This window comes from Triticum dicoccoides, chromosome 4B, assembly GCF_002162155.2.
Source record: "Triticum dicoccoides isolate Atlit2015 ecotype Zavitan chromosome 4B, WEW_v2.0, whole genome shotgun sequence".
In the NCBI taxonomy this organism is placed as follows: Eukaryota; Viridiplantae; Streptophyta; class Magnoliopsida; order Poales; family Poaceae; genus Triticum; species Triticum dicoccoides.
This window is the reverse complement of record NC_041387.1, coordinates 53,547,257-53,570,253: the sequence shown is the minus strand read 5'-3', so window position 1 is coordinate 53,570,253 and position 22,997 is coordinate 53,547,257.

Here is a 22,997-nt window from a genome sequence, read left to right as displayed (position 1 = left end):
GTCTTTTCAACCAAGAGATCGGTTGGGTAGCCAGTATCTACTACTTTCCCCCGTTTACTCTTAGAACCAAGTCCGAGATTCATACTACAACTTTCCCACTTTCTTCCCTGTTTGAACCAAATCTTAGAGTCGACTGTATGAACTAGCTTTACCTCTAATAATAGTAAAAGTCTAGGTGGCTTTGGAACAACGGACGGAAGTAGAAAAAGATCCACACGAAGGGAGCTGGGGCAGTAGAGCAAGGCAGGTTTCGAAGGAATATATACCTGAGGGTTGTCGGCATGTGGCAAAGACGGCGTCGGGAGGCCGCATCTTGGCCACAATACCGCGGGAAGGAAGAAGGGGTCGGAGGCACTCCCGAGCCGGCACTCTCTCGGAGAGAACGGCACGGCCGCCGATCAGGACGCGCGGGCAGCCGTTGGTCTCCTCCCTCGCCGCCGACGACAGCATGAACGATGCACCTACACCCCTGCCCCGGTCGAGGTTGTCCGACTGGATTTGTGACTAGCCGTGAGCTGCGAGAGAGTGTGGCCACCTATGTCTTGCTTAGATCTGGAGAGCATGAGAGAGTGAACGAGAGGAACCCTAGTAAAGCAAGCGCTAAGGCTCCTGCTTATATATATATAGTGGAGTGATTTTGTTGTACCAGCTTCAAAAAAATGCGCTCCTACGTGTACCAGTGAGTGGGTGTGAGAGAACTAGTGTGTGCATGCACCGCTTCTCTTCGTGAGAGTACAATATTATATGCCCAAAGAACGTTCGCCGCAAGAGTAATAGTATAAGTGTGTGACGTGTGAGCTAAAATAAAATGTGTGCGACGTCTTTTATTTTTTTAGAAGTTCTGAGGGTAGGGTTTGAAGAGCACATATGTGCGTGACGTCTACCTGCAGATAGACGGTGGGTGCGACGTGCGAGTCTGCGAGAGGACTCGGGAGAGTCGTGACTCGTGAGGGTGCGTGTATGTGAGAGGGAGGGGGCCACGTATCAATGCAATGCATGTGTCCGTAAATCATTACGCGACAAACATTCGCCACAAGCCTTTTCCTGACGAACACCGTAAGAACCGTTAGATCGGCATTCGACAGTGTCAGTTTTGCCATGTCATTTAACAGAATAGACACTCCTCCTACACACAAATCTTCCACGTGAGTGTTAGCAACTGCCGTATGCTCCCTCCGTTCCAAAATGCAGTGCATATAGCTTTATTGAAAATTCGAACCTCGCAAACTTTTACTGAGTTTTCGTGTACCAAATAGCACATGTAGAATACCCTGTATATATCAATTCATTCATCTTCGAGAGGTAACTATAAAGGTGGGGGAGGAGTCTAAAAAATAAGACCATCGTATCACCCGCATTAATTTCAACCATCCTTTGGTGTCGAGGAATATCATAGGAACTCTATATTATATGATTTTTATAGGATTTTTTCTTTTAGAGCCAATTGGTTCATAGGAATAGATTCATATACTCCACATTTCAAAGGAAATAAACATGATATCATTTCTATTGCTTTAGAGCCACATGGTTCAAATGAATGGACTCCTATACTCCCTTAATTTCAAAGGAAAATAAACATTAGCGTATATTCAATAGAAAAGTTCTTATGATCTGAACCAAATTACATATCTTTTCTAATCCGTCCTCATAGGAATTGAGATACATGTCATCTCTGGATTCAATAGAAAAGTTCCTATGATGTGAACCAAATGACATCTCTTTTCCAATTCCTACTCATAGGAATTGAGATGCCCCATGTCATCTCTTTCCCTACAACTTCCATGTATACATCTTCTATTCCTAAATAGATAGTACAACCCACTAGTAGCTTTTTTCCAAAACATGCAACTATGGCACAAGAACTATATAGTGTGCCAATAACTTTGAAAGATGGTCGCTGGATGAAGCTAATCCGACAGTGCAGAGATCGCGAATCCGAGCACTACTAGCCGTTGGATATCATCAACATTCCACTAGATCTGCCACATGTACAATTTAGAAGACTCCATGGTTGAACTTAAGCATAATGCACAAACCTCAAAACACAAGCACTTCTCCTTTGTTCTAGAATCTTCTGTATCATAATTGTTTTTTTTCTAAATGAATTGCCATTATTTGTTTTTTACTTTATGCTTTACAGTGCACAACCCCACAAATCTTAACATTTTTATAAAACTAATTGATTTTGAATGAGATGAACTATACGAACTAAACGAACATCTACATCATGCATATATGACTCAAAACTTTACATGCTATAGTGTGTATTTATTCATAATTTGGTTTCAAAATCTCATGCGTTCAATGCATCATTGCCTTTCGGTCGAACCTACGTCCACAATTTTTTGTACGTAATATATCTCCGCTGGTCCCCGAACCCAAAATGCTGCCTCATTCCCGTAAAACCAAGCGGCCCACACATGCGTCAACTCGAACCCGTTTACTATGACATGGCCCCGCATGCCATAGTACTCTTACAAACCCTACCGCTGCACTCATCATCGGTTTTCTTCAAGAGGACGAGGGAGAAGCCGATTTGTAGTGCAGGCGCTTTCAAAAAAAAAGGATATGTAGTGGAGACCCCTACCCTAGGGTGCCCTAGGTAGCTACCGCATGCATCATTGTTTTCTCTTTTCTTTATGCTCTTGCGCCCTAGAGTGAAATGATGGTTGCTTCGTCCATCCAGCTTAATGCGGGAAAGGTGCGGCTTTGTGATTTGACCCCTCGTCGCTCATTTTCTACTACTGCGGCGCTACGACCGGGGTGCCTCCAGTTCCAACCACTGCTCCAAACTATAATTTGGTGCATCACACGTGGAACAAGACGGTGGATGAGCCACATGTCAACCAAAGGGGTCCTGTTAAGTGCGTCACCATTTCGTGTGCGGATTGCCCTGCTTGAGTTGCTACGCCAACATGACAGGAGCAGCCTACCACTTGGTTTTGCTCCTTGGTGAATCCCGACTATATTGATCTAAAAAGATACGTGTTGAACTACCCTCTCCGTCTCGGTTTTTTTAGGCGTCTCGGTTTATAGGGCGTGCACGTAGTTCTAGGTCATCCATTTGACTAACTAAATATGAGTTACTATGTCACAAAAATTACTACTATATCATTGGATTCTTAAGCGGATGTAGTTGTATTTAAAAGTCGAGGGCGGAGCTTTTCCTGCGCGGTAGGCAGGGCAGTTCCGCCTAGTAGGTTCGACAGAGACATAAGAAGACAAGGGAGTAGGCTGCTGCAAACGTAGGGCTATGTGATTTGACAGCGAGTTACTGCTGGACAGGTGGGGCCCCGTGATTTGACTTGCCATTATCATTTTAACTGCGGCTCTATGACCGGCGTGAGTCTCCCGATTCCTGACCACCTCCATATAGGGGCCTCTCCCAATGCTCCACCATGTAGTAGAGGTTGGCTCTTGCATGAGAGCCCACTTCTCCACTTTTTCCTTGCCTCTCTTTCCTCCACATATGCAAAAATGACATGTAAAGTGCACTATTGTACTTACTTTTACTTGATCCTACAGGTGCTAAGCTTGCCACATAGGCATAAAGTCTGATGTGGCAAGTTAATCAAGAAGAGAGAGACTAGTTTGGTGACCCAAGGAATAAACGGTGCTAAGCGCGTGTACCTAGGTGAAAAGACAATTTTGAGTCTATAGCTAATTAAATGAAGCAAACTTAGCAACACCATTTCATTGGAAGAGGTCACTCCTTGGCAAATGCAATAAATACTAGTACTCCCTGTGTCCCATAATATAAGAACGTTTTTGGCACTACACTAGTGTCAAAAACGTTCTTATATTATGGGACGGAGGGAGTATGAAGAAAGAAATAGAGAGGAGTAAAAAAATAAATACACTTATAGCCAACCTTATAGCTAACCTTGTTGTAGTATGAGTGACTAAGTGATGACTATGTATGACATGCCAACATCAGATAGCCTAATGCACCGTGTTAAATCTCCAATGGCGCGACCGCGCGAGCGACGCGACGATCGTGGTAGGCGCGACCATGATACGGGCTGCTGGCAGCCCATGGATCTGAGATCAAACAGTCGCATGCTAAGTTGCTGAAAATTTGCAGAATAACCCTCCACAATAGGATATTCACCCATAGGTCTAGAATCACGCCATGCAACCGTTCGATCTCAGATCCAAGGGCTCTCGGAAGCCCGTATCATGGGAGAATGGAAAGCCACTACCCTGCCATTCGCACGCTGGCAGTTTGCTCCTACTCGTCCCCGCACATCCTTCAATACTACGGCGGTTCGCTCCTAGTCGTCCCGTCCATTCACATGACGGCAGTTCCACTAATCCTAACCCTCCTCCCAAATCCATGGCGTCCCAAATCTCCACGATCGGTGGTGAGTACAAGGTTAGAACCATCACCGACGATGAGTTCGAAGTCATCTACACCCGTTCTTCCGTGACGGTGAAAGGGTGCCTTTCTCGCTTCAGACGCATGTTCAAAGACTCGGATGATGAGCGGGTCGCTGGGCTAGATGTTGAGTACACCACAGTCCTGGGACGAGAGAAGGATCTAAAGGACGAAGAGAGGAAGAAGCCCGCCGTGATCCAGGTTTGCGTGCATGAGTTATGCTTGGTCTACCACATATGCCATGCCGACGTTGAATGCCTGGATTTTAAGAACTTCCTCGAGAGCAACCTAGTCAAATTTTTTACTGTAGACTTTGGTAACGATAAAGAAGTCCTGCTCGACAATCCAGCACCAGTCTGCTCTCCATTCCTCCCACTTGCTGCGGAGCTCTCCCTCCAGATAAGCTTCCTTCTTGCCAACTCTCGAGATCCAGGCGATTCCGCCGGATAAAGGCTCCCCTCTCTCAACTCGGGGCATAAAGAAGTGGCGAAAAAGAGCTACATTTGGATAGACTCCGACAAAGTTTTTGCAGAGATGTGCGAAAACTGCCATGGTCAGCACAGCATTGGGGGTGAAGTCAAGGAGGCGGAACCCATAGGTGTTCATGATATCGCAGAAAAATTCAGAGAAAGGCGGGAAGAGCCCGCAGTAGAAGAACAACGCGAAGAAAGGGTATCCATTCGGAGCCAGTTCCAAAGCGACAGCTAGGAGTACCTTCGTACGCGGATGCTCTCGCGTCTCCGTCGACTAGAAGAGGTAGTAGTACTCCCTTAGCTCCTTTGCGGCGAGCTGGGGGGGGGGGGAAGATTGCCCGCTCCTTTCGCAGCGCCGCAAGCCGCTGTGCCTTGGCCGACTTCACGACCTTCCCCTTGTCGGCTTTCGGAGCCATGGCGGAGGTGGTGGGGGAGATCGACGGCGTTGGTGATGCTGGTGGCGATGGAGGGCGGAGCACTGCTCTCTTTCAGCTTTGGGAAGAAGGGGGAGCGGCGGAGATTTCGGAGATTGGAGTAGCAACCGGAGAGATGGGCGAACTGCCCCTGTTTCCCCTCCTTATAAAGAGGGAGGGGCGGGCGTTCCGTCTTTCCAAATAAAGAAACCACCCACGATCTCTCCCACGACACCGCATTCGACGCGTGCCGTTCGGGGAGGGCGCGGTGGATACGGAGTGAGATACGGCGTAACCCAGGCCGCGCGTGCCCGTGCCCTGTTTTGGGCCTGGCCCAACAGCACTCGGCACCGTGTGTGGCCCAGGCCCGGGGGCTCCTGTCGGTGTACTAGAGTAGGGGTACCCTAGTATCCCGAACTTGTGCACGGGCAGTAGCAGCACCCCGCGGCAAGGCTTGCCGGGTGACCGCCAAGGTCCTCCATGGTTCCTGTGGAGCCATTCAAGAACAAAGTATTCAACCCAAGGAGACAAGGCCCCAGCAAGAGGAGCTTGCTGGGAAGGCCAACCAAGGCATCTCAAGGAACTTGCCACGACGCGCCACGCGTCCCGGCGAGGCCCGGAGAGCGACAAGCTTCCGGGCGTGACAAGACAACGACCGCGGCAAGGCGCTTGCCGCGGCAACACCCTGTACCCACGCTCCAGCACATCCACCAACATGTCGCCCTGGGGCCTTTCCAGGCGCGCGTGGCAAGAGGCTGTGCAGCCAGCGGTGCGCGGTGGCAAGCGGCGCTGACAAGATTGCCATCATGGCGAGCGGTGGCGTCCCTGACGGTCCCTTTTTGCACTATTTGGGTGACGTAGACGGGCATTTAATGCCTTTGTCCCCTGATGTCAGGGTTAGGTATGATACACTGTACAGGTAGTTGTACCAACCGCAATTCCTTTTCCATTTTTACCCTTGTCTATGTTGCCACCTGTCGGTGACCCCTTTAGCATATAAAAGGAGGCCCATGTGCAACGTAGAGGGGGGTTCGAAAGGGAGAAAAACACTCACGCTCGATCTCGTTAGCAGCTAGTGTGTACGCTAGCACTCAGCGCTCCCGAGCAAGAACTCAATACACTCAGACATGCAACAGTAGGAGTATTATCTCTCCGGAGAGCTCCGAAGCTGGGTAAACCGCTCGTGTGCTTCGCCTCGATCCGCTCTTCGTGCGATCTCCGCCCCCCGCCGAACCGAAAGGGGCCCGGTCCGCCGGTCCCCATAGGTGTTCGTGGATCAGCCTCCCCGACATCTTTGGCGCGCCGGGTAGGGGGCGTTGAGGTTGTGTGAACCTGATCCGGCGTTCACACGAGCTAGATCTTCATGTTCTCCATCGACATGCCACCGAAGAAAAAGGCTTCGGCGGCAGATGTTCCGTCCACGTCGATCCCACCACCACCAGAGCAAACGGGTGGTGGGGTAGACGCCGGCGGAAGAACGGACATCGACGAGGGAGCTCACGGTGATGCCAGGTCCAAGGACAAGGCTGCGCAGACCTCGGCGTCCGTACATGCACCGCGCCCATCTCAGGAGGCGCAGGACCGACTACGTCATGGTATTCGCAGGGCCATACGTTCGTTGAACCAAGATCGAGCTGGTGGATCTCGGGGTGCTCAAGACCAGCATGCACGCCAACATGCTGGCACGAGCGAGGCACGGTCGCCTGGACGGGATACTGCTCCTTCTAACATAGTTAGAAGTCCGAGCATATCCCGCTCCTCGCACCGTTAGCCACTGCCGCCCACCACTCCAACAGAAGCTTTGGCGCGAGCTCAACTGCTCCTGGATTACCCTCCAACGGCAGACAAGATCGATGAATGGAGGGCCACCATTCAGAGTCTCATCGGCTTCGCCAACGGCGACACTCCACGGCAGCTGAGTACATCGCTGCCGCGGCAGGACTGCCGGACATGAGCCGATGGCGACGAAACCGGTGGGGGTGCAACCACCATGCACTCTCCACCCCGAAGGCCAAGATCGCCGACTCGCCGGATCCACCTCGACAGCGACTCCACCGCATCATCAGATCCACGAGCTCGTCGTGATCAGCGCCAAGTTCTTCACGAATGACAGCAAGAAGATGCTCGAACTCGCATCGAGCGCCAAAGAGAAGCGCGGCGTCAATCGGACCAGCGCGCTGGGCCCTCTGTCGACATGCACGCACCAGGGGAACCAGGCGACTTGCCGTACGCGGTAGGTTGCCCTGCGTTCACTCGTGAGCTGCGGCAAGTCCAGTGGCCCAGCACGAAGAATTTCAAGCCAGACGTACCAGAGAAGTACGACGGCAAGTCACATCCGTCGGAGTTCCTCAGCATCTACACCATCATGGTGCAGGCTGCCGGGGGGCGGGACGACAAGATCCTGACCAACTATTTCCCGCTGGTACTCAAGCCCAATGTCAGATCCTGGCTCATGCACTTGCCGAACAACTCCATATCCTCCTGGGCAGACCTATGCCATCAGTTTGTCGGCGCCTTTACAGGCGGCCACAAGCCTCCTGGCCAAGAGAGCGACCTTCATCTACTCGCCCAGAAGGAAGGAGAGCCCCTGCGCAAGTACATTCAGAGATTCAGCCGCGTACAGCACAACATCCCAGATGTCCACCCTGCCGCGGTAATCAGCGCGTTCCATCAGAACATGCGAAACCGCAGGATGCGGGAGGAGATGGCGATGTGCAAGATCAGAGGCGTCAGTGAGCTATATGCCCTGGCCGACAAGTGTGCACGTGCTGAGGAAGGGAGGAAACTCCCCGAAGAGAATACAGAAGCAGGAGGATCTGATAGTGAGGAGGCTGCCCCGGCAAAGAAAAACCGGCGGTGGAACAACAAGAAGAAGAAAGGCAAAGATGTGCTAGTCGTTGAGCAGTCCGGCAACGGAGGTGGCGCCAAGAAAGCCAAAGTTGGTAGCTCCGGCAAGGAGATTGCCGCAGGCACCAACTACCAGGTTGTGGCGGTCGCCGACAAGCAGGACGGCACCAACAAGCAGTACTGCAAGATCCACCGCACCAAGGGCCATGACCTCCAGAGCTGCAAGAAGGTCGAGCAGCTTGTCGAGCAGCAAAAGGCTGAATACGAGCGACGCGACAAGGAGAAGGCTCAGGAAGGTGCTGGAGGAGCCAGCAAGAAACGCCCCGGCCGAGGAGGACGCCGCGGCAAGGCCAAGCAGCGGCAAGGAGATAGACCTCCCCGCGGCCGCGACAAGGATGAAGATGACGACGACGATGAAGATATGGATGATGACGAGACCGATGAGCAGAAGTTCCAGAAAGCCACAGAGGTCCTGTGCGTTGACGGCGGTGCTTCTCTGCATACTTCACACCGCCAGCTCAAGCAGTGGGTGCGAGAAGTCAATGCGGCAGAACCACCCGTCGAGTCACGCAAGCCCCTGAAATGGTCCAGCACGCCTATCATCTTTGATATTGAGGACCACCCTGATCGCATAACTGCGGTTGGGTGCTTGCCGATGTTGGTTTCACCAACTATCCGCAACCTCAAGGTCACTAAGATGCTAGTTGACGGCGGGGCCGGCTTGAACCTGATCTCCTCCGCGGTACTCCAGAAACTCCAGATCCCTGCTGGCGAGCTCGAAGAGACCGGCACATTCCAAGGAATCAATCCGGGAAGGAGCAAGCCGAAGGGAAAGATTACGTTGCCGGTGACATTTGGTAGCGAGTTGAACTTCAGGACTGAGAGGGTCACTTTTGACGTTGCTGACTTTCCATTGCCTTACAACGGGATACTCGGTCATCCAGCACTCGCCAAATTCATGGCAGCCTCTCACTATGCATACAACATACTGAAGATGCCAGGCCCGATAAGTGTCATCTATGTCCCTGGCGACAAGAAGGATGCCCTTATCTGCGCCAACAAGATCTACCGGGAAGCAGCAGCCGCAACAGATCGCAAGTCACTTGCCGTTGAAGCTCCCGGGGCGAAGAAGAAGACCAAGTCCGGCAAGAGTTCTGATGCCCACTCCGGCAAGCGCACCTCTTCGGAGTGCTAGGCTACCGTCGAGGACGCACCATCGAGCTCCACCGGCAAGTGTAAGAAGACAATGGCAGCTCCACCAGAGACCAAGAAGGTGTCCGCCAAGGAGGATGGCACTGGTGGTACCTTCACCATCAGTGCCACTCTCGACCCTAAATAGGAAAGCGCGCTCGTTGCTTTCCTGCGGGCGAACGTCGATGTATTTGCGTGGCAACCATCTGACATCCCCGGTGTTCCCAGGAAAGTAATCGAGCACCATCTTGCCGTCTGTCCTCATGCGCGGCCCGTCAAGCAGAAAGTTAGGAAGCAGGCAGTGGAGCGCCAAGAATTCATCGCAGAAGAAATCAAGAAATTGGAAGTAGCAAGCCTTGTCAGAGGAGTGCTCCATCCTACGTGGCTGGCCAACCCTGTAGTCATGCGCAAGACAAACGGGAAATGGAGGCTTTGTATCGACTTTACCGATGTCAATAAAGCTTGTCCCAAAGACCCATTTCCCTTGCCGCGCATCGACCAGATTGTTGACTCCACGGCCGGATGTGACTTGCTTTCATTTCTTGAGGCATACTCAGGATACCATCAGATCTTCATGGCAGAAGAGGATGAGGAGAAGACCGCATTCATCACCCCATGTGGCACATACTGTTTTGTACGAATGCCTTTCGGTTTAAAGAATGCTGGTTCAACATTTGCAAGGGTAGTCCATGACGCTTTTGAGCCGCAAATGCACAGAAATGTGGAAGCCTACATGGATGACATAGTGGTCAAGAGCAAGGACAAGGCGACTCTGATTCAAGATTTAGACGAAACCTTTGCAAAACTGCGCAAGATCAACCTCAAGCTTAACCCCGAGAAGTGTGTGTTTGGAGTCCCCTCCGGCAAGATTCTCGGGTTCTTCGTGTCTCAGCGGGGAATTGAGGCCAATCCCGACAAGATCAAGGCCATTGAGCAGATTGAAGCACCAAAGCACGTCAAGGATGTACGAAGACTTGCCGGTTGCGTAGCTGCTCTCAGCAGGTTTATCTCTAGGTCTACTGAGCGCGCCCTGCCATTTTTCAAAATATTGAAAAAGGCAGGTCCAATGAAATGGACTCCGGAAGCGGAGGCTGCACTGTAGGACTTAAAGAGATACCTGTCCTCCACTCCAACACTTGTCGCACCTAAGCCACAAGAGAAGTTGCTGCTATATATAGCGGCAATCAATCAAGTGGTTAGTGCTGCGTTAGTAGCGGAGAGGGAGGCGGACGATGAGCCAGCAACCACGGCAGATGCATCCAGCGACAAGCAAGGAACTTCATCGGCAAGCTCTGATCCCGACAAAGATGGATCTGCGCAGGCGCGTGAGAAGATGCAGAAAAAAATGGTGCAGTGCCCAGTTTACTTTGTCAGTTCCCTTCTGTAGGGGGCTAGGTCAAGGTACTCTGGTGTGCAGAAATTGCTTTTCGGCCTTCTCATGGCCTCGAGAAAGTTGCGCCATTACTTCCAAGCACATGAGATCACAGTCGTCACTCATTTTCCGCTGAAGAGGATACTGCAAAATCCAGAAGCAACAGGCAGGATTGTCGAGTGGGCACTGGAACTGTCAAGCTTTGGCCTCAAGTTTGAGAGCACTTCAACTATCCAAAGCAGAGCATTGGCGGAGTTCATAGCAGAATGGACGCCAACACAAGATGAAGAAATTCCAGAAACAAGCATCCCCGTCAAGGAAGCAAGCAAAGAGTGGCTGATGTACTTTGATGGTGCCTTTTCGCTGCAAGGCGCCGGTGCGGGCGTGCTACTTGCTGCACCCACTGGAGAGCACCTCAAGTACGTAGTCCAGATGCACTTTCCCAAGGAGCAAGCAACGACAATACTGCAGAGTATGAAGGTTTGCTTGCCGGTCTCAGGATCGCAGCAGACCTTGGGATCAAGAAGCTCATTGTCAGGGGTGACTCACAGCTTGTCGTCCGCCAAGTGAACAAGAATTATCAGAGTCCGTTGATGGAAGCTTACGTTGATGAAGTGAGAAAGCTAGAAGAGCACTTTGACGGCCTACAGATGGAACATGTTCCAAGAGCTCAGAACGACATTGCCAATGGCCTGTCGAAGTGCGCCGCACTTAAGTTACCTGTGGAACCAAGGATCTTTGTGCTCAAACTGACTCAACCATCTGTAACGCCATCAACTGGACAGAGCAAGAAGAGGAAGTTGATTTCTGGTGACTATTTTCCGGTAGAGCTCCCCGAAGCCGCCGCCAAGAAGGTCCTCAAGATCAACACCAAGGGTGCTGAGGAGCAGTCTGCTCCGGCAAACCTTAGGGTTTGTTCCGTTGAAGCAGACGCTCCCGACAAGTTTTGCTCCGGCAAGCTTGCCAGGGAACATCAAGCTCCGGCTGAGCTGCAGGTTCTCGCCGAAGAAGCGGATGTCTCCGCAGCAGCAGATATGCCTTTAGTCCTTGTTGTCGAGCCGCAAGCTCCAGCATGGGCACAGCAGATTGTCCGTTTCCTTCAGACAGGAGAACTTCCCGAAGAGCAAGAAGAAGCGGAAAGAGTAGCCCGACAGTCAAGTATGTACCAGTTTGTTGACAACACACTGTACAGAAGAAGATTTAACGGCGTGAAATTGAAGTGTATTCACCGGGAAGACGGACAAAAGTTGTTGGCAGAGATACATGGAGGCATATGTGGTCACCACATTGGCGCAAGAGCACTTGCCGGCAAAGCGTTCCGGCAAGGTTTCTTTTGGCCGACAGCCCTCCAGGATGCAACTGCACAAGTAACCAAGTGTGAAGCGTGCCAGTTCCATTCCAAGCAGATACACCAGCCAGCTCAAGCTCTCCAGACGATCCCTTTATCCTGGCCATTTTCGGTCTGGGGGCTCGACATCCTCGGCCCCTTTCCCCGAGCTGTCGGGGGCTTTGAGTACTTGTACGTTGCAATCGACAAGTTCACAAAGTGGCCGGAAGTGGAAGCAGTGAGGAAGGTGACAGCACAGTCAGCAGTCAAGTTCTTCAGGTCGATTGTTTGCCACTTCGGGATCCCTAACAGGATCATCACCGACAATGGCACGCAATTCACGAGCCGCACCTTCATGCAGTACATCCAAGATCTTGGCGCCAAGGTCTGCTTCGCTTATGTTGCTCATCTGAGAAGTAACGGTCAAGCGGAGAGGGCGAATGCTGAAGTGCTGCGCGGGCTCAAGACCAGGACTTTCGATAGGCTGCGCAAGTGCGGAAAGAACTGGATTGAGGAGCTGCCGGTGGTTCTTTGGTCAGTCAGGACGACGCCAAATCGAGCCACTGGCCAGACACCTTTCGCTCTAGTCTATGGAGCAGAGGCAGTTCTCCCCACAGAACTCGTATACGGGTCACCTCGAGTGCTCGCTTATGATGAGCTTGAGAAAGAGCAGTTGCGACAAGATGACGTGCTGCTCCTTGAGGAGGACCGTCTTCAGGCCGCTATACGAGCTGCTCGATACCAGCAAGCTTTGCGCCGCTACCATAGCCGCAAAGTTAATGCCAGAAGTCTCGAGGAAGGCGACCTTGTTCTTCGGCGCGTTCAGTCCGCCAAGAATTCAAACAAGTTGACGCCGAAGTGGGAAGGCCCTTACCGGGTGAAACGAGTCACTAGGCCTGGCGTTGTCCGCCATGAGACCGAAGATGGCATTCCGGTGAGCAACTCCTGGAACATTGAGCATCTTCGTAAGTTTTACCCGTAAGGTGCGGTTGCCGGAACCCGTTCCGGCAACCACCTTTTGTACAAGTCTTGCCGATGTTGCATGTAATCCTTTGTACAAAGCCGGGCGCAGACCCCGTGCATAAGTAAAGCTCATGTGCTCCGCACATCTTGTCAATTTCATGCTTTCTTCTTTTCTTTGCATGCATTATCTGACACTTTGTGCAGCACCTACCCGCGGTAAGCAATAACGAGCCGTAAGGCCCCATATCTTTATTTTCTCTTCTTTCTCTTTCTCAAAGAAAGGAAGGTTCCCTCGCCCACAAGTTTGCCGGGGGAAAGGAGAAGATAATGGTATGGACCAAACGTCGTTCGTGGAAGTTTCGCCTTACCGGGAAGCAAACGACAGAAAAGCTAAGTTGCTAAAGTTTGAGCAATCAGTTTTAAAAATTTTAAGTTATCTTCCTCGAACGACCGTGCTTTGTATGGAAAACCTGTGCACGGAGGAACCAACTCGTAGCTAGTTGCGCCCTTACTTTGTTTCGAGTCCGCTCAACAACTTAAGTGAGCTGCGACTAGTTGCGACAAGGTTTCTTGTCAGTAGCGGCACCGCCAGCAGGCTGCTGACGTCCCGCACTCAGCGCTCGCGGCTAAGGTGCCTGCGCCGACAAGTTCCCTAAAAGCATAGGGCAAAAACATACAAAGGAAGGAATCAAGTAAAGGAAATAACATAGCAATCGCTACCCAAAATAGAGTCATATTACAAGATAGCTTGTCGCAGCTCTAATAGATTGTTCTCATAACATGACCAGCAGCGACAAGAAAAAGAGAAAACGGGTGGCCTAATCTACGCGATCGCCCTCAACCCTCTTGATCCCGCTCACCTTGTCCACAATGGGTGCGACAAGGGTCTTGAGCGCTTCCAGATCAGCATCCGGCGGCAAGGTCCTGAGGACGTTGGTGAGGTTGAGGCCTGGGTTGCGGAAGGCCACCTTCACCAGCACATTTTGAAGAGCCCCCGCATAGATCTTGCGCGACTTGTCGGCCAGCTGCTTTGGGATCTTCTCCCGGAGTCGCTGGAGGGCCGTCGCCACGCCTTTGAAGAACAAGCTGAGCTTGGCGCTGGGTTGGAGGTGCTCATCGGAGGAGTACCCGAGATCCTCCATCGCCAGCTGCGCCAGCTCCCTGTCGATGGCTGTAGCAACATCCATGAGACCCTCGGTCCAATGCTCCACATTCTCCCTAAAAGCGTTCTGGGCGGCAGCAGCACTCGCCAGCAGCGCCTCGTCGGCCTTGATCTTCTCCGACAGGGCCACCTCCCGCTCCCTGGCGCCGTCCAGCGTCTGAGTCAAAGTAACCAGCTTCAACTCAAGATCCGCGTTGGAGTCCTTGGCGGCGCTAAGCTCTTTGCTCCTCTCAGCGAGACGACCTTGCAGCTCGCCATGAGCGGCGGCGTCCTTCTCGCGCTCACGCTTGAGCGCAGCAAGCTCCTCGCCGCTCGCCTTGAGATCGGCCTCCAGCTGCGCCATCTTCGTCTCCAGCTCCTTCTTGGCGGCCTCGACAGCTGTGGCAGCATCCTCCGCTTCCTTGAGAGCCCCGCCAAATGTTTGCTCGCGCGCGGAAAGCTCCTCCTCATGGCTGTCAAGGTTGACCTTGCGCTGCGCCAACTCGCCTTCCTGCGTAGATAGCTTCTCGGCAACAAGCCGTTGTTGTTCTTCAACTTCAGCCTTCTCGAGGAGGAAGGCTTTCCGCTCCTCGACAACTTGCTCCCGCTCCTCTGCCAGGGACCGGAGAGTTTCCTGCCTGAAACCCCGGAGCTCCTCCGCGTGCTTCTCGATGTCCACTCCTGCCTTCGCGACAAGCGCTTCTCGGGACACCAGCTTGTCCTGTCGAGCGCGGTAGAGCGACAACAGCTTCCGCAGCAGCTTCTCCTCCTCAGGCTCGTCGCTGCTGCTGCTTGGCGCGTCGACCAGCGTCAGCCCAGCGGAGGCGAGCACCTCTCCATCCAAGAACTCTCCTTCCACCGGCGCCCTGGAGCTTGACGCCCAGGGGAGCTTGATGAAGATGCCGTCGCTGGCCTTCAAGTAGGCGTCGGGCTGGGGCTCTTCGGAGCCTGGCGCTGAAGCAGCGGCGGAGGGATCGGCGGTCGGCGAGCGCCTGACGCTCCGGCGGCCTCGGGGCCGCCAGTGCGATCGCCGGATCCCTCACCAGCTTCTGCGGCGGGAGCTTTGGCGGCCTCTTCGCCGGCGGGATCATCAGCGCCGGCTTCTCCTTCGGTGGCAACGGCGTCATCGGTATTGCTGCGCGCATTCTCCTCGCCGGCGACCTCGGTTTCCATCGGCTCCGTGGCAGATGGATCTGACGAACGGAAAAAGGAGAAAAATCAAGAAAATATCCAAAAAGAAAATCAGAAGAAGAAGAACCCAAGGGAAGTTTTCAAGCAAGAGGATTACCTGTACTAGGACCTGCAGTCGTGGCCTCAACCACCGGAGGGTCGCTGGTGTTGTCCCTTGCTGGAGAACTGTCCCTTGCCGGAGAATTCTCCCTTGCCGGAGAACGCTCCCTTGCCGGGGAATCCTCCCTTGGCGGTGTAGTTGAAGCAGATGGCATTCCGGGAGCGGCTTCCGGGCACTCCTGGTGAAGCTGCTCTGCTCCTACACAAACCAACAGTCAGATATCAGCAAAGAAAGAGCACCCATGCGCGCCTAACAGCAGGAAGTAAACCATATACTTACGCTGGGGGCTGTGCTGGGGGCTGCTCTGAGGAATGGTTGCTGGGTCCGGCAAGGTGGTTTCGGACATGTCCCCTGCCGTCGCAATGGGATCATCCTCGATGACAATCACTGGGGCCTTGGCTCTCTTCGCCGCTCTCTGGGCCAGCGTCCTGAAAAGGAATGGGTTCAGAGTGAAGCAAATCAGATACAAGACAAAGCAACAAAATTGAAGAACTACAAGTACAGCAAAGAATTTTACTCTTCTTCTCCCTCGTCGGAACTAAGCGTGGAGAGATCGAAGTCCGGCTCGCCTCCGGTGCGACGAGGCGGAGGAGTAGGTTCCCTTGTCCGCTTGGCAGGGGCAGTAGCGGTGGACCGGGAAGACCCCGCTCCAGTTGCCGCAGCGGCGTGAGGCGCTCCCACGGCAACATTGCTTGCCGCGGTAGAGCGTGTCGCACGGCACGGCAGGTGTTGACTCGTCTGCCGCCCCGCTACGTCCCCGGCCTTGCGGAGACACCTTCTTGGTGGAGCTGGGGGCTCCGCTTGCGGCGACCTAGCTAAAGGTGGGGAGGAGGAGGAGCCGATCTTCAACGAGTCACTCACGCCCTCAGCGGGCTCGCTCGACTCAGGTTCAGGCCCGACAAGCTCTCCCTCGCCGGCAAGCTCCTCTCGCTCGGCAAGGCTTGCCGCCTCTGCTGCCTCTGCCTCCTCCATGGTGAATCCAAACTCACCCGCGGCAGCTGCTGCCGCCGCCTCTTCCAGCCTAGTGGCGATGCGCTACATCTCCGCATCGGTGGTGTCGCGAGTAAGGCTCTTCTGTTCATCTGAGCGGATCGCCACTTCTACCAAGCCGTCAAAGAACTCCTGCACGACGTCGTCTGCAGGCTCTTGCCAAGTTGGAACAATTCCATGTGAATCGCACAGCGGCATCATTGCACGGATGCGGTCGAGCGAGGAGTTGTTGCACAGCGGAACGACACCCCTCGGCAACATGAACGCTTCGGGATGTTGAGGATCACGCTTGAACAGTTCCAGGATCATCGCGTCCAGTTCCAAGACAGTGAAGTTGAAGTTGAGGCCTGGGTGCAGCCTCATGATATCCGCTGCATTCTGGAACTCCCAGGCGGGTCTCCTCCTCTCCTGCAGGGGGCGATGCGGCGGCGAAGAAAATCTGCGCCAACGGCGCCTACGGTGAGCCCGGCAAGCCTGAGGCATAGGATCCGGGTGACAGCAATCTTCAGCCTATCGTCTTCCGGGGCCACTTTGCTCCAATCGTTGCCGCGCGCTATTGGGGCTTGGCACTGGGCGGTAAATGGCTGCGGGTTCTCCTCGACAATCCAGCACCACTCTGCTCTCCATTCCTCCCACTTGCTGCGAAGCTCTCCCTCCAGATAAGCTTCCTTCTTGCCAACTCTCGAGATCCAGGCGATTCCGCCGGATAAAGGCTCCCCTCTCTCAACTTGGGGCATAAAGAAGTGGCGAAAAAGAGCTACATTTGGATAGACTCCGACAAAGTTTTTGCAGAGATGTGCGAAAACTGCCATGGTCAGAACAGCATTGGGGGTGAAGTCAAGGAGGCGGAACCCATAGGTGTTCATGATATCGCAGAAAAATTCAGAGAAAGGCGGGCAGAGCCCGCAGTAGAAGAACAGCGCGAAGAAAGGGTATCCATTCGGAGCCAGTTCCGAAGCAGCAGCTGGGAGTACCTTCGTACGCGGATGCGCTCGCGTCTCCGTAGACCAGAAGAGGTAGTAGTACTCCCTCAGCTCCTTCGCGGCGAGCTGGAGGGGGAAGATTGCCCGCTCCTTTCGCAGCGCCGCGAGCCGCTGCACCTCGGCCGACTTCACGACCTTCCCCTTGTCGGCTTTCGGAGCCATGGCAGAGGTGGTGGGGGAGATCGACGGCGTTGGTGATGCTGGTGGCGATGGCGGGCGGAGCGCTGCTCTCTTTCAGCTTTGGGAAGAAGGGGGGAGCGGCGGAGATTTCGGAGATTGGAGTAGCAACCGGCGAGATGGGCGAACTGCCCCTGTTTCCCCTGCTTATAAAGAGGGAGGGGGCGGGCGTTCCGTCTTTCCAAATAAAGAAACCACCCACGATCTCTCCCACGACGCCGCATTCGACGCGTGCCGTTCGGGGAGGGCGCGGTGGATACGGAGTGAGATACGGCGTAACCCAGGCCGCGCGTGCCCGTGCCCTGTTTTGGGCCTGGCCCAACAGTGCTCGGCACCGTGTGTGGCCCAGGCCCGGGGGCTCCTGTCGGTGTACTAGAGTAGGGGTACCCTAGTATCCCGAACTTGTGCACGGGCAGTAGCAGCACCCCGCGGCAAGGCTTGCCGGGTGACCGCCAAGGTCCTCCGTGGTTCCTGTGGAGCCATTCAAGAACAAAGTATTCAAGCCAAGGAGACAAGGCCCCGGCAAGAGGAGCTTGCCGGGAAGGCCAACCAAGGCATCTCAAGGAACTTGCCACGACGCGCCACGCGTCCCGGCGAGGCCCGGAGAGCGACAAGCTTCCGGGCGCGACAAGACAACAACCGCGGCAAGGCGCTTGCCGCGGCAAAGCTACCATCATGTACCCACGCTCCAGCACATCCACCAACGTGTCGCCCTGGGGCCTTTCCAGGCGCGCGTGGCAAGAGGCTGTGCAGCCAGCGGTGCACGGTGGCAGGCGGCGCTGACAAGATTGCCATCGTGGCGAGCGGTGGCGTCCCTGACGGTCCCTTTTTGCACTATTTGGGCGACGTAGATGGGCATTTAATGCCTTTGTCCCCTGCCGTCAGGGTTAGGTATGATACACTGTACAGGTAGTTGTACCAACTGCAATTCCTTTTCCATTTTTACCCTTGTCTACATTGCCACCTGTCGGTGACCCCTTTAGCATATAAAAGGAGGCCCATGCGCAACGTAGAGGGGGGTTCGAAAGGGAGAAAAACACTCACGCTCGGTCTCGGTAGCAGCTAGTGTGTACGGTAGCACTCAGCACTCCCGAGCAAGAACTCAGTACACTCAGACATGCAGCAGTAGGAGTATTATCTCTCCGGAGAGCTCCGAAGCTGGGTAAACCGCTCGTGTGCTTCGCCTCGATCCGCTCTTCGTGCGATCTCCGCCCCCCGCCAAACCGAAAGGGGCCCGGTCCACCGGTCCCCATAGGTGTTCGTGGATCAGCCTCCCCGACACACGTACTAGCTTTTTTAATAGTACTATATGCATAATTTGGCGACGAGCGCTCTCTATATGTACCACCTTTTTTTTAATTTCAATGTTTTCTCCACGGCGCAATCCATCGATAGTACTACTGTACAAAAGTATACATTTTTTAAAAGGTTGGAGTACTATTCATCACATATATAGCCAGTTAAATTCCCAACCTAGAACAACGTGCATGCCATGTGGTAAACCGATACGGAGGAAGTATAGTAAAAATGAGGTGATTTTACCGAGCGATCGGCGGTGGAGCATGGCATGTCATGCGGTCCCACGTGTCATGATGTACCAAGGCGATGTGCGTGCCCCTCTTGAGGCAGAAGCAATACTATGTGGTTTGAGATGATGGCGAACCGAAGTGTGAAATAATGGTTTCTTTGTCCATCTGGGAAGGTGCGGCATTGTGATTTTACGTCTCATTGCTCATTACTACTACTGGGCCGGTACGAGTGGGGTGCATCCCCCTACTGTTCTGCACTGTTATTTGGTGCTTGACACGTCGACCCGGTTGCTATATGTCCCACATGTCGGCGACAGGAAGTACAGAATTCATGAAAGGGAGCATCGACGAAGGAGTATACTGCAGAATTCATGAAAGGGAGCGACTTAGTTTTGGAAACATCTGTTTTTACGGAGTATGTACCCACTAGGGTTTATAGGGCTCGTCTAAAAAACATTTGTTTTTCTGTTTGATAAGTCTCAATTCTACTATACTAGTAGTAGTACCATTACATGTTGGATTTCGAGGTGCGTTAGATCACCCGACGCAAGCAGTGTCAAGAGGAAACTAACCAATGCATGTACAAGTTCATGGAAATTTAGTGGGAGTAGTACTCCCTCCGTCTAGGTGTGTAAGTCATCTTACGAAAACCAAATAATCCCAAAACACTTAGGCGTGGTGCATTAAATTCTACCTCGTTTTTTATTTCTTGACATATCAACCAATAAGATATGTGGGGTGTGCATGCTTTTAATGACTTGAGACTACCAAACACGACATGCAGTGGTTAGTTCATTGCATGCAATGCTATTAATTAGCAAATGAACATTAAGTTCTCTCGTTTTCTCCTCCTCCTTGGTCACGGTGCACAACCTAAGATGACTTACTCACCTAGACGGAGGGAGTAAAATTTTCTCCTTGTGCTGTGAGCCACCACGCGCGTGGGCGAGGGAGTGGGCGTAAGGCGTACAGTAGTAGGAGTACTACTACTACTACTCGTAAGCAAGCTTCACCTCATCCTGCGAGCCATCGCGCCCGTGAGCGGGGGAGATGGCGTACTAAGCAAGCTTCTCCTCATTCTGCGAGTTGACATGACACATCAAAAGTACTCCAGTGTATAGAGCGTTGCCTCTAAGGTAGGCCCCACATGGTTTGCCTCTTTTTTTAACATAACACGTCAAATCGCAATTTGTTTGTTCACCCGTGGTAGACGATCCTCCCTCCACCAAGTGGACAACCAGTACACGTGCCAAATTACCATGTGGGCTGCCTTTTTCGTACAGAAATGAGCTCCATCGTGTACCCGCGCGGGTGTGGTGGGGAAAGAGACGGGAGTACGTGCGCCGTGCGTGCACCTCTTCTCTTCATGCATGTCCCCCACCTACGTAGTGTGTGTGAGAGAGATACAAACCTGGACATAATGTGCCGTCCATCCCCATGCCTCCACCCAGTCCAACCACCAGTCACCACCACGCCCCACTCCTCCTCACCTTATCTCTCATCTTTCTCCCTCCATTTTTATATACAAGGGGCCACTATCAAAATTACAATTTGCAGATATACAAGGCCACTAACACTAATTGATGCAATATTAATGGTGTTTTCCTCGTGGTACTAGCAAAGGAGGACATTAATTATCCCTTGCATGCGTGCGGGAGTTTGTAAAAAAATGCATCTTGATGTTCCGTGCAATGCACGAGCATCTTGCTAGTCCATGGAAACAACACATGACAAAATTCCACGGCGAACGAGGGATTTGAATCTGTTGGGAGGGGCTATTTGGATCTTGCCCGGGGTAGCCAAAATATTGGCGACCCTTTTGTCCACCGGTGCCTTTGCCACCGATGAATGAGGAATGGCTCGGGTGCTCATGTTGTCATGCATCCTCGAGCGCGCACATTGGAGACGAGCTCACACGAGCTGTGTTATTTTGTCCCACAACGCCGCCCGAGCCGCCCGCAGACCGACCGGCGACCCGCAAATTACGCCATCCAACCGGACGAAATTCACGCAAACACGTAGACAAACTGATATTTCATATAAAGAACGACGGAAATCATATAAAATACCGGATTTTTATACAAACATGATGGATTTCATTACATTCAAATGAACTACGCGGTGCTAGTTCTGGACAGCACAGGTATATAATAACTGGCCTAAATGGTCGCCCGCCCATCGATTTGTGTTCCTCATGTCTGGCAGCACGATCACCGGACTGCCGGGAGCCCCGGAGGTATATGCTTCAGCGCAAAGGACGGCTCGCTTCCCCACTGCCCAACTGATATCATTGGCTGGTGCCGAAGATGATGGTGGCCGGCACCGGTTCGAGTTCATCACCGGCCACTACTTTGCCATAGCCGGCACCGGCTCGAGTTCATCCTAACATTCCCCTCTTTCGTGGAGCCCATGCGGGGTCAAAGGTCCTCGCAACAAAAGGATCCGGCAAGACACATGTTGTGTACGCCGGCGTCGCCTCCGCGATGGCCTTCATGGGACCCAAGCGGCGGCGGCCTCCCATGTTCTACTTCTCCTCGATGATGGCGGCAGACGTGGAGGCGCTGGCCACCGACTCGTCGCTCTCCACGCACCCGGCTTCTGTCGCTGCTTGCATGGCGCGGCCGCCGGCATGGGAGTCTCGGCCACAGAAACGGGAGACGCGGTACGAGGCAGCGGCGTGGAGTGCAGCAATGACGCCCGTGCGCCGCTCCTCGTCGAGCTGGCATGGAGCAGCGAGTTGCTGAAGCGCGCGCCGGCTTGGGGCGGCAACTGGCTCCATCGGGTGAGGGGAGGGAGGTGGATCAGCGAGCTACATAGCTCGTATCCGGCGGGCTACCTAGCCGGCTTGGATGCGGAATAACTACTCTTCATAAGCCATTGTAAGAGTGGACAAAATGGTGGAGGAGATAGGGGAGCGGCGGAGGTGTGCGATTCTTGGCCGGCATTTGGCCTCGTTTAAATAGGAGATTAAATAGACAGCGGACGGGAGGAGCTGGGCCGGCATTGCGTTTAACACCGGCCCGGTCATGAATGGACATGTGTCCAGAGTGGGTTTCTTGGCTTCCACACGGGCGGGTTTCATGGAGGCGTTTGAATGCAGCACGGAGGCGTGTTCAGCCGGGCTTGCAGCGAGTGGCGCCCTCGACACTGACCTAGGACATCGCGCCATTCTTCCACTGACGTGTGGCCTCTTTGGGTGCATGGCGTGCATGTCAGTGACCCAATGCAGGCAGCGTACAGCAAAGGAACCTTTGGTGGGCCAGGGCGGTCAGAAGCGGGCATTTCATAAACCGATGATTGGTCATTGAGTGTGACGTCATCTTTTTCATGTAGATAAGCCTACTATGTTGATAGCACGTTTGATACGTTGTGATTCATAAAGACCGCTGCAAACATCAATGTTCTGCTTATCACAGATAAGATTGATTAATACCTGTAACAATCCATGTCCTTAACAAAGGGTGCATGCATGTATAGGTTGAGCGTGTGTCTTGCGTCGTGTGTTGTGTGCATGCAGGCGTGCAAGTGTTGCGTGCGCGCAAGGATACATTTCAGTGTTGCATGCATGGGTGCATACGTGCGTGTGTTCGTGAGTGCATTTGTACATGTCAGTGTTGCACGCCAGCATGCGTGCGTGTGTACGTATTAGTGTTGCACGCCTACATGCATGCGTGTCTTGCGTGCGTGCATGTGTACGTTATGTGTACATGTCAGTGTTGCACGCCTGCATGCATGCGTGTCTTGAGTGCGTGCATGTGTACGTGCGGGGTGAGGCTACATGTCAGTCGACTGACTTTTTCATCTCTGGTCATTAGATTTTCCAGCAGTTGGATACGAAATCAAGGGCCTCCAGTTTATCATCAAACTCCACCCCCCTGAGCCGCCAGCCCCCGCTGCCTGCGGCCGGCCCGCGCCGCCACGC